The sequence below is a fragment of the Carcharhinus amblyrhynchos genome, chromosome 25 (assembly GCF_965287045.1).
Source record: "Carcharhinus amblyrhynchos chromosome 25, sCarAmb.v2.hapA, whole genome shotgun sequence".
Taxonomy (NCBI): domain Eukaryota; kingdom Metazoa; phylum Chordata; class Chondrichthyes; order Carcharhiniformes; family Carcharhinidae; genus Carcharhinus; species Carcharhinus amblyrhynchos.
Window position 1 is genome coordinate 34,016,006 of NC_137348.1, and position 12,604 is coordinate 34,028,609.

The window sequence follows — 12,604 nt, forward strand, 5'->3', positions numbered from 1 at the left end:
GGAGGATTGGCTGCCGTGATTTGCGCGATCGCGATGACGCTTCAAATCTACTTCGTTGGTTGGAAAATGCTTCGGAATGAGGTGCTGTGAGGAAGGGTGCTACCAAAATGAGAACAGTTTTCATTCAGTTAGACCCACTTCCCAGTTCTAATCTCACAGGTCGGCAACTTTGTCTCCCTCCAGATATTTAGCCGGCTGTGTTTTCAAAGTTACCGCTGATTCCGCTATCGTTTGCGATATATTCTAGACTGAAACAATCCACGCAAAAACAACAATCCTCAGCTCACTTCTGGTTATATTGGCAGTTACTGGAAACCTGTGACATCTGACTATCTGACAACCTTTCTGCCGATGAACGTACGTTTTGCATTTCGTACTGTAGCAAAAATCTTCCTTTGTTTTCTGAACACGATTCATCAAAACATATCTGAGAATACGTATTTGGTTCTTCAGGTTGCTCTCTGGGGCCAATACTGTGCCGAAAAGGACAGCTGAGGTATTGCACCAAAATGGTTTTTAAGTTTAATTTTATTTATTAGTGTCACAAGTCGGCTTACGTTAATGAAGTTAATATGAAAATCTACTGGTCGCCGCATTCTGGCACCTGTTCGGGTACAACGGGGTAGAATTTAGCTTGGCCGATCCACCTAACCGGCACGTCTATCGGTCTGTGGGAGGAAACCGGAGCGCCCGGGGGAAACCCACGCAGACGTGGGGAGAATGTGCAGACTCTGCTCAGACAGTGACCCAAACCGTGAATCGAACCCGGGTCCCTGGCGCTCTGCTCAGTACCGTGCTGCCGTGTCTCCCCCTGTTAAGTCCGAGACTGGTACCTTTGGATTCGCAGCCTGACTCTTCTGTAGTTTCTGGTTTGTTTGGTGGGTAGCCTGATCTCAGCTTGCCCTCAAACTATGCTTACGTTAAATTAATCAGATTTGACTACCCTTGTTGGATCTGTAAATGAACACTCTGCTGACATTAGAGAACGGAAGGAAAATAAAGACACGCATCGGCGTTCGTAGCAGACTAAGTCAATCTAACCTGAACCAATTGATCTGATAGTTTGAATTACACTCAAATGCGATATGAGAAATGATATCCTTTAATGCAGTACTCACGTAAAGGGAAGAATGCCTTCTTTATGCTTGCCATTGATCCAACCTTGGTTCATGCTTGGAAGGACGCACGGGGAGCTCATAATTCAAACTTTCTTCAGATACGCTAAGGTATAGTCGTTTGTGTGGCTGAATTTATCGTGGCCGGGATTTTCCGACCTCGCCGCCGGCAGGGACGCTCCGGTCCCGCCGAGGGAATGGAGATTTAGCTGAACGCCAAATTCTCCGTTCTCGCTGGCTGCCGTAACGCGGCCTGCGAGACCTTAGAATTCCAGCCCGTGTGGCCAATTTTATTCCTTTCTCCTCTTTCTGCCAGCCAAGATCACGAGACAGTTTTCTGCCTCTCCCGACAGAATCTCTACTCAAACCTCACCCCGAGCTTGGACTGATGTAAACGGAATGTCCGTCCTTCCTAAAGGATGTTCTCTGCGCTCTTGATGGTCAAAAGAAGAGGAACCATCTGTCCCAGGCTGTTTAGTTGCTCTCGTTAACACATTCTGCTATCTCACCTTTTGCAACTATTCGCACTCTTCATCCTTCAATGGTGTCGTTAAGAACATAAGAACGTAAGAAATAAGAGCAGGAGTAGGCCATCTGGCCCTTCGAGCCTGCCCCGCCATTCAATAAGATCGTGGCTGATCTGTCGTGGCTCAGTTCCACTTTCCCGCCCTCTCCCCATAACCCTTAATCCCCTCTCTTATCAAAAACCCATCAACCCGCTTCTTGAAAATATTTAGCGAGGCAGCCTCCACCACTTCAACGGGTAGAGAATTCCAGAGATTCACCACCCTTTGAGTGAAGAAGTTCCTCCTCAACTCCGTTCTAAAACGCCCCCCCTTTATCTTGAGGCTGTGCCCCCTAGTCCTAGTGTCTTTTTTGAGCGGGAAGAGTCTCTCCACCTCTATCCTATCCATCCCATTCATCATCTTATACGTCTCAATGAGATCTCCCCTCATTCTTCTAAACTCCAACGAGTACAAGCCGAGTTTATTCAGCCTCTCCTCATAGCTCAACCCCCTCAACTCCGGTATCAGCCTAGTAAACCTCCTCTGCACTCCCTCCAAGGCCAAAATATCTTTGCGCAGGTGCGGCGCCCAAAACTGCACACAGTACTCCAGCTGCGGCCTCACCAATGCCCTATACAGCCGCAGCAAGACCTCCCTACTTTTATATTCAATCCCCTTCGCTATGAAGGCCAGCATCCCATTCGCCTTCCTGACCACCTGCTGCACCTGCAAGCTGGGTTTTTGCGACTTGTGCACAAGGACCCCGAGGTCCCTCTGCACCGTCGCCTGCTGCAGTTTTTCGCCACGTAAGTAATAGTCCTTCCTACCATTCTTCATTAACACTCCCCTTTATCTGATGTCCAGGAGAAATTTGTCCACATCGTAGAATCCCCACACTGCAGGAGGAGGCCATTCAGCCCATCAACTCTGCACCGACCACAATCCCACCCAAGCCCAATCCCCACAACCCCACCTATTTACCCTTGCTAGATTCTCTGACGCTAAGGAGCATTTTAGTACGGCCAGTCGACCTAAACCGCACGTCGTTGTACTCTCTTATCTCTCCTTTCCTTTCTATGGATTGAGTAAGGGTAGAAGGTTTTTTGTAGTTTAGTTGGGGCATTGTGCTCGGCACAGGCTTGGAGGGCTGAGGAGCCTGTTCCTGTGCTGTCCTTTCCTTTGTGCTTTGTTCTTTTTACAGGTCTATCCCTAGTCTTCTCGTCTGCCCGACTCCTCGGCTCTCTCTCCAATTATATAATTTTGTACGCTTCTCCCTTCCTTCAGTTCTGTAGAAGGATCATTTTGAACCAGAATGTTAACGCTGTGTCTCCTCTCCACAGATGCTGCTGGACCTGCTGAGCTTATCGAGCACTTTCTGATTTTATTTCAGATTTCCAGTATTCGCAGTATTTTGCTTTTCGAAGATGGGCGACTCGTCGTGTAAGAATTTCAATTTCAAAATTACTGAGTCGTACCAAACTGCTCTCAATTGATCGCCTTTCCGTAAAATTCTGAAGAAACCTATCTTTACCTCCTCGATTACAGCAATGTTAAACAAACTGGCAATATCTGAATTACATTACAGGACAAGCCATCTATAGGCCTAACCATCTAAAGGCCTAAGCTAGAATCCAGAGAATGCAAAGTCTAATCCCAACATGAGAGTTTTTGTGAAGTTGGAAATGGAAATAAGATCGTACCAGTAAAGGTGACCGTGAAGCTGCCTGTTTATTCTAAAGACCCATTAATATAATCAGAGAAGAAAACCTGCCATTCTTACTTGGCAGGTTCTATTCTCTGACTCAGTTCTGACAAGAAGATGGCTCACTCGTTCCTGCCCCCCTCGCTTTGACCGTTGAGATATCTTACGGATTCTGAGCCCTGTTTGCTTCATTTATGCAAAGACTTCACTTTAAGGTCTTTCTCCCTATGCGACTAACTCTGTAAAGCTTTCAAAATTTGACTACATTTTAAAGGCGGTGTGCTGGGTTAACTAAAAATTGACTGCATTTCTGACGAGTACGTATCAGGCAAACAACAGCGAGGCTTGTTTCTCGAGACAGAGACAGCCTACGAAGGACACTCACAATAACGAGAAAAGGGTTCAAATATAGTTTGGACTTTAGTATGTGTTTGTGCAGTTGTTTTGGAGATCAGTGTGTCCAAGTATTAGTACAGGGACTGGCAGCCATTCTAAGCTCACTTTGCTTTTTTCTCTGCTTCTGTAGTGATTTAATTTTCTCTCAGTTCTGTTCGATAAAAGAAATTCATTTTAAAAATTGTACCAAGTGCTGTCCCCTCAGCTGTTTAAAGGAACGAATGGATCCGACGTAGAACACAACAGCGCAATACAGGTCCTTCGGCCCTCGATGTTGCGCCGATCTAATGACCCTCTGACCTAAACTATTCCAATGTTATCCGTATGTCTATCCACTGACCGTTTGAACGCCCTTAAATTTGGCGAGTCCGCAACTGCCGCAGGCAGGGCGTTCCACGACCTTACTACCCTCTGAGTAAAGAACCTACCTCTGACGTCCGTCCTGTAATAACCATCCCCTAATTTAGAGCTACGTCCCCTCGTGTTAGCCGTCACCGTCGAGGTAAAAGGCTCTCACTGTCCACCCTGTCCAATCCTTTGATCGTCTTGTACGCCTCAATCGGGTCACCTCGTAACCTTCTTCTCTCCTATGAAAATAACCTCAAGTCCCTCAGCCTTTCCTCGTAAGACCTTCCCGCCATACCAGGCAATATCCTGGTAAACCTCCTCTGCACCCTTTCCGATGCCTCCATGTCTTTCTTATAATGCGCTGACCGGAACTGTACGCGATCCTCCTAGTGCGGCCGCACCAGAGTTTTGTACGGTTGTGACGTGAGCTCACGGCTCCGGAATTCAATCCCTCTACCGATAAAAGCTAAGGCACCGTACGCCTTCTTAACCACCTTATCGACCTGGGTGCCAATTTTCACGGATCTATGCACGTGTACCCCGAGATCTCTCTGCTCGTCAACACTACTAAGAGTCCTTCCGTTAGCCCTGTGTTCTGTACTCCTGTTACTCTTACCGAAGTGAATCGCCTCACGCTTTTCCGTATTAAACTCCGTCCGCCGCCTCTCGGCCCAGCTCTGCAGCTTATCCGTGTCCCTCTGCAAACTGTAACATCCGTCCTCGCTGTCTGCAGCTCTTCCGACTTTGGTGTCGTCAGCGAATTTACTAATCCGTCCTTCTACGCCCTCATCTAGGTCATTTATAAAAATGACAAACAGCACTGGCCCCAAAACAGATCCTTGAGGTACACCACTTGTAACTGAACCCCAGGTTGAATATTTCCCATCGACCGCCACCCTCTGTCTTCTATCAGCTAGCCGATTCCTGATCCAAACTGCTAAATCACCCTTAATCCCGTGCATCTGCATTTTCTGCAATAGCCTACCGTGGGGAACCGTATCAAACGCTTTGCTAAAATCCAGATACACCACGTCAACTGCCTTACCCTTATCCACCTCTTTGGTCACCTTTTCAAAAAACTCGATAAGGTTTGTGAGGCACGACCTACCCTTCGCAAAACCGTGTTGACTATCCCTAATCGATTTATTTCCCTCGAGATGATTATAAATCCTAACCCTTATAATTCTTTCCAAAACTTTGCCCACGACAGAAGTAAGGCTCACTGGTCTATAATTCCCACGATGGTCTCTACTCCCCTTCTTGAACAAGGGGACGACGTTTACTATCCTCCGGTCTTCCGTCTCTGTACCTGAAGCCAATGATGACGTGAAGATCAAAGCCAAAGACTCTGCGAGCTCCTCCCTAGCCTCCCAGAGAATCCTAGGGTAAATCCCAACAGGCCCAGGGGACTTATCTATTTTCACGCTCTCAAGAATTGCCGACGCCTCCTCCTTATGTACCTCGATCCCGTCTAGTCTACTACCTGCTATCGCAGCGTTCTCCTTGACTACACTGACTTTTTACTGCGTGAATACTGATGAAAAATACTCATTCGGTGCCTCACCTACCTCTTCAGGCTCCACGCACAACTTCCCACTGCTGTTTCTGACTGGCCCTAACCGATCTTTTATTCTTGACATACCTGTAGAAAGCTTTAGAATTTTCCTTGATCCTATCCGCCAAATTCTTCTCATGTCCTCTTCTAGCTCTTCTTAACTCTCTCTTGAGCTCCTTCCTGGCTAATCTATAACTCTCCAGTGCCCTAACTGAGCCTTCACGTCTCATCTTTACGTAAGCCTCCTTCTTCCTCTTCACCAGAGATTCGACTTCCTTCGTACGCCACGGTTCCCTCGCTCGACCGCTTCCTCCCTGCCTGACGGGTACGTATTTATCAAGGACTCGCAGTAGCTGCTTCTTGAATAAGCTCCACGTTTCAGATGTTCCCAGCCCCTGCAATTTCCTACTCCACCCTATGTATCCTAAATCTCGCCTAATAGCCTCATAATTACCTTTCCCCCAGCTATAACTTCTGCCCTTCCGTATATGCCTATCCCTTTCCGTCACTAAGGTGAACGTAACCGAATTGTGGTCACTGTCAGCAAAGTGCTCACCTACCTTCAAGTCTAACACCTGGCCTGGTTCATTACCCAGTACCAAATCCAATGTAGCCTCACCTCTTTTTGGCCTATCTACATACCGTGTCATCAAACCTTCCTGCACACATTGGACAAAAACTGACCCCTCTAACGTGCTTGAACTATAGCTTTTCCGATCGATATTTGTAAAGTTAAAGTCCCCCGTAACAACTACCCTGTTACTTTCGCACCAATCCAGGATCACCTTTGCAATCCTTTCCTCTACATCTCTGGAACTTTTTGGAGGCCTATGAAAAACTCCCAACAGTGTGATCTCTCCTTTCCTGTTTCCAATCTCAGCCCGTACTACCTCGATAGACAGGTCCACGTCGAACGTCCTTTCTGCCACCGTAATACTGTCCTTGACTAACAATGCCACGCCTCCCCCTCTTCTACCACCTTCTCTGTTCTGACTGAAACATCTGAACCCCGGAACCTGCAACAACCATTCCTGTCCCTGCTCTGTCCATGTCTCTGAAACGGCCGCAACGTCGAAGTCCCAGGCGCCAATCCAGGCTGCAAGTTCGTCTACCTTATTGCGCGTGCTCCTCGCGTTTAAGTGTATTTTCTTCAAACCACCCTCCCGCCTGTCGATATGCTGCTGTGACCTAGAAACCTTATCCGTGACCTCCCTACTCTCATCCTCCTGTACATGGGAACTACACTTCAGGTTCCCATTCCCCCTCTGAATCAGTTTAAACCCCCCTGTTTAGCATTGGCAAATTTTCCCCCCAAGATATTAGTCCCCCTCTGGTTCAGGGGCAGACCATCCCTCTTGTAGAGGTCCCACCTACCCCAGAACGAGCCCCAATTGTCCAAGTAACTGAACGCTTCCCTCCTGCGCCATCCGTTTAGCCACGAGTTCAAACGTTCTCTCTCCCTATTCTTCTCCGTGCTATCCCGCGGCACAGGTAACAAACCAGAGATAACCACTCTGCTTGTTTTAGCCCTAAGCTTCCACCCTAACTCTCTGAATTTCTGTTTTATATCCCCGTCCCTTTTCCTACCTATGTCGTGGGTGCCTACGTGAACCACGACTTGGGGCTGGTTCCCCTCCCCCTTAAGGGTCTCAAACACTCGATTAGAGATATCATGGACCCTGGCACCTGGGAGGCAACGTACCAACCGCGAATCTCGCTCGTTCCCACAGACTCTCCTATCTATCCCCTTAACTATGGAATCCCCAATCACTAATCCTGTCCTTTCCTTCCCCCTTCCCACCTGAGCAAGGACAGGCTCTACTCCTGAGACCTGTCCTCCATGGCTTACCCCGGTTGAGTCTTCCTCCCCAACAGCATCCAAAACAGTACTTATTTTGGAGACAAACAGCCTCAGGGGATCGCTGCTCTGACTGCTTCTTACCCCTTCTAGCAGTCCCCATGCGTCACTTTTAGGAGTAACTTTCTCCCTGTAACTTCTGTCGATAGCTGCCTCCGCTTCCCGAATGATTCTTAGTTCCTCCAGTTCCAGCTCCAGGTCCCCAACACGGTCCTCAAGGAGCTGCAAATCGATGCACCTCCTGCAGGTGTAATCAGCTGGGACACTACCAGTGTCCCTCACCTCAAACATCCCACAGGAGGAACATCGCACTGCCTGCACTGCCATCCCTATTTCTTCCCTTACCGAGAAACAAAAATAAACTTAAACTTACCTGCTCTCACTCCGAGTCACTCTGTTTTTTAGGTTAGAGGAGGGGTAAGGGTGGGATACTCTACCCGTGGATGCTTTAAACTCGTACAAAGAATATGTACAGCAATGGATCAAGAGGTCAGCCAATTGTCTTCAGGACAACTGCAAAAGGCAATAAATGGGGAGCTTGCACGCATTGTGGGAATGCTTTCAATAAATCCACTTTAAAATATGTACACTTTCCAAATCAGCCGTTCCAACAAAAATGGCAATTTGATTTTAAAAGAAGTTTAACGAATCTCCACTTATATGACGACTTAACACGTCTTCAAAATCTTTCACAAAGCTTCCCGCAAAAGCAAACTTATTCTTGAAGTTCTTCTACTGGTGTTACATTTGTGATACACGCATAACCAAACATTTAGTGGTGGTAATGTTTGTGAGCGGCATGTAGGCAGCATCAAACAAACCAGCCTCCCATCCCACGTGACCCTGTCTACCCTTCGCACTGCCTCGGCAAAGCAGCCAGCAAAATTAAGGACCTTCGTGCGCTCTGGACGTTCTCTCTTCCGCCTTCTTCTGTCACGAAAAAGATACAAAAGTCTGAGGTCACTACCGACTGACTCAAGAACAGCTTCTCCCCTGTTGCCATCAGACTTTTGAATAGACTCACTTTGCGTTAAGTTGACCTTTCTCTGTACCCAAGCTGTGACTTTAACGCTATATTCTGCACTCTCACGTTTCCTTCTCTACGAACGGAACGCTTTGTCTGTATAGTGCGCGAGAAATAATACTTTTCACTGTATACTAATACAGTGAAATCAAAATAAACTAGAAAGAGTGCAGGAAAGGTTTACTAGCGTGCTACCGGGACTTGTTTCAGTTCTAAGGAGAGGCTGGATACACTGGGATGTTTTTCTCTGGAGCGTAAAAGACAATAATAAATCAATTCATGTCACTGTGCGGTCTGGGACGTTTCTTTGTTTCTCTGAGTATCGTGAATCTTAAACAATATAATAATATATCAGATCAATCATCAACAAGTAGATGCAAGTGTAGCGTTACGGTGATAGCTAAGATGTGGAGAAAGATTAACTTAACGCAAAGTAGGTCCATTCAAAGGTCTGATGGCAGCAGGGAGGAAGCTTTTCTCAAGTCGGTTGGCACTTGTTCTCAATTTTTTTCTATCGGAGGCAGCTGTTCTAGGAACAGGTAGGAAAGTGTAGTTTGAAGCCACATCAGATTAATTATGTTCCTGTCCATGGAGTTGGCGTAGTCATAGAGGTTTACAGCATGGAAACAGACCGTTGGCCCAACCTGTCCACGCTGCCCTTTTTTTAAAACCCCTAAGCTAATCCCAATCGCCTGTATTTGGCCCATATCCCTCTGTACCCCTCTTACCCCATGTTGCTGTCGAAACGCTTTTTAAACGCCAAAATGGTACCCGCCTCTACTACTACCTCTGGCAACTTGTTCTAGACGCTCGTCGCCCTGTGTGTGAAAACATTGCCCCCTAGACACTTTTGAGTTTCTCCCCTCTCACCTTAAACCGATGTCTTCTAGTTTTAGACTTTTCTATCTTTGAGAAAAGATATTGACTGTCGAGCTGATCTATGCCCCTCGTTATTTTATAGACCTCTCTGAGATCACTCCTCAGCCTTCGATGCTCCAGAGAGAAAAGTTCCATTCTGTCCAGCCTCTACTTATTACTCAACAATCAAGTCCCTGTAGCATGCTAGTAAATCTTTTCTGCGCTCTTTCTAGTTTAGTAACATCCTTTCTGCAAAAGTTGACCAGAACTGTATACAGTATTGAGCGTGGCCTGACAAACGTCATGTACAAGTTCGACGAGACCTCCCAACTCCCGTATTCAATGTTCTGACCAATGAAACCAAAGCATGCTGAATGCCTTCTTCACCACTCTGTCCATCTGTGACTCCACTTTCAAGGACACGCACCCCTAGATCTCTTTGTTTTGTTCACCAATGCCCCATCGTTAACTGAGTAGGTACCGTCCTGGTTCAATCAACCAAAATACATCACCTTGCATTTATCTAAATTAAACTCCATCTGCCATTTGTCAGCCCGCTGGCCCAATTGATCAACGTCCCGTTGCAATTGGAGATAACCTTCCTCGCTGACTGACTGAATCAACTACTCCTGCTCCGATTTCTTATCCGCTTATGACCTCTGAGGTTCTGACTTAATTACAGCGTTGGTCTCAAGGGGCAAAAAGTGCTGAACTCACAGGTGAAGGGAAGAATGATCTGCTTCGGTCCTTATCCGGGACAGCGTATGACTGAGTGAGACCGGAGTCGTATTTTGCACAAAGAAAGATGGTCGTGTTTTTGGAGACCGATCTGAGTATACGTGAAATGTTGCTTCAGGTCAGGTTTAATTGTTTCCCTTTTCGCTACAAGGCGAGCTTTACTCCTAGCCGTGGCCTTCCTCATCATCCCAATGTTCCCTCAGGTCTCTCTCATCTCTGACTCTCTGTCAATTTGACCTCGGATCCAATGACTCAGCTCTCCGGCCATCTGCCTTCTTCCCCGGTCTGTCTACCGCTCGTATTTTCTTCTGGCCGTCAGCCCCGGTAACTCTGCTCCTCGCGCCAGTTACTTTGTGGACTGGCAGCGACAGAGCATCACGCCTCCTGTTCGTGTTGTCTCCGTTCCAAATAGTCTGTCAGCGACAATGTGCTCTCAATCCCAGCCACGCTTGTCCTCTCGCTTCCAATCTGTCCTCAGCCCTAATCTCAAACAGTCTCGCAGCTGGGTTTCTTTTGGGGTTGTCAATCCTCGTCGGCCTGTTCCGCACACCCTGGAACGATTTCGCTCCCACTCAGCTTGTCTCGCACACCGTCAGTACGTTTTCAGATCCGACCGATTTTGTTCTGACCGTATTCCAAACTCTCGTGTGCAGTCAGTTCACGACGCTGCTCTCTCAATCCCAATCGATCTACCTCTCGCAATCTCCTTCGGAAGCCAATTTCTCAACCAGCGCTGAAGCCGGAGATCAATTCATGCTGCTCTTAAGTTCAGATAGCTGCACAAAAATTGTGGCAAATTGCTACCTTCGGAACTTAATTCTTTATTCCGTCAGAATTGGGTGGCACGGCGGCACAGTTGTTAGCGCTGCTGCCTCACGGCGCCAGGGACCTGGATTCGATTTCTGATTTGGGTCACTGTCTGCACAGAGTCTGCACGTTCTCCCCTCGCTCCGTTTTCCTCCCACAGTCCAAAAGTTGTGCTGGTTAGGTGCGGTGGCCGTGCTAAATTCGCCCTCCGTGCAGGCATTGTGGCAACTAGGGGATTTTCACAATCGCTTAATTGCAGTGTTAATGCAAGCCTACTTGCGACACTGACAAATAAACTTTCAACTTTACTTTCGTATTCCGTAATTCTCCGGCCGTTCACGCGAGCAGGATGCTCTCCGATTCTGTCAGCTGGGCGTCCCAGACTGGCAGCACGTGCGGGAAATCCCTGGAGGACCCGAGAACGCTGCCACCAGCGAACGGTGTGCCCACTTCCGCTGCCGAGAAATACTCGGTCCTAGGCCAGCGTTCTATCACCGTCCGTGTCGGTGGCGTTTTCCCATCCCGCTGCGGTGAACGGAGATTTGGCTGGCCGTCAAATTCTCTGACCTCACGGCAGTGAAAATATGGCGTGGGAATGGCAGGGAAGGTGGCGGGATCCGTATACATCTGCTTAATTAAATGGCCCCTGTCGACAAAGTAGCCTAGAAGGAGGGCACTCAATTCTGTTATACGAGTGAAAAATGAGACCTTTTGAAAATAAAATATAATAAGTTGGTATTTATTTGATTTGCACTAAAGTTACCTGCGCTGGGGTTTTGGGGAATAGCTTTCTTAAGTAGTTATTTCTCATTTGGTGACCGTGTGTTAGAATTCATTCAGGTAGGCTAAGTTGCAATGGCACCGTACACTTTAACACGTGTAGCTTAGTTTGAAACTTGGACTCCTAGCCTTTAAAAGCTGCGGCGTACTTTCTTTCTTCATCTAGTCATACAGAGGATCTTCTGCAAAGTTAGCTGAAAATATATCTGTTATTTCACTGTTAAGAAATGAACTGAAAACCTGGTAGAAATACAATGAAATTCAAGGTGAAGAAATCAACACAATTGGACGATTGGAAATATAATTATTGCGTGCAGTACAGTACTTTTCGTTCCATTATTAAAGTCTGCCAAAAAGTAAAAGTTAACTTGCAGCATTTGTTAAAATGGAAAATTTGAAAGGGTGCAGAAACTAGGGCACTTATTGTTGGATAATTGTTCTACGAATTATATTTCCTGACTGATGATGCATTGCATTGTTATAACGTTTCATTTGAAATTTTCACTGTCAAATTTAATCTGTTAACGTTCCCGTGAAAGAATTTTTGGATGTTTGACTACATCAGAAGGACTGTATAAAGGCAAGTCATTAAAGCTGCTCTTAAAAAAAAATAACAATGCCTTTTGAATGTTTTTCAAGTGGGTAGCACAGTGGTTAACGCTGCTGCCTCACAGCTCCAAGGACCTGGGTTCCATTCTACACTACTTTCATACCTATTATCTGCAATTGCTACGGGCAGATTTTAAAGACCAGGAGCGCGATTTTACCGGCCGTTCCTGTCGCGGTGGGGGTCAGAGAATTTGGCAGCCAGCCAAATCTCCGTACGCCGCAGCGGGATGGAAAAACGCCACCGACGTGGACGGTCGTCCGATTCTCGCCTCGGACCGAGTGTTTCTCGGCAGTGGAAGCCGGCGCAC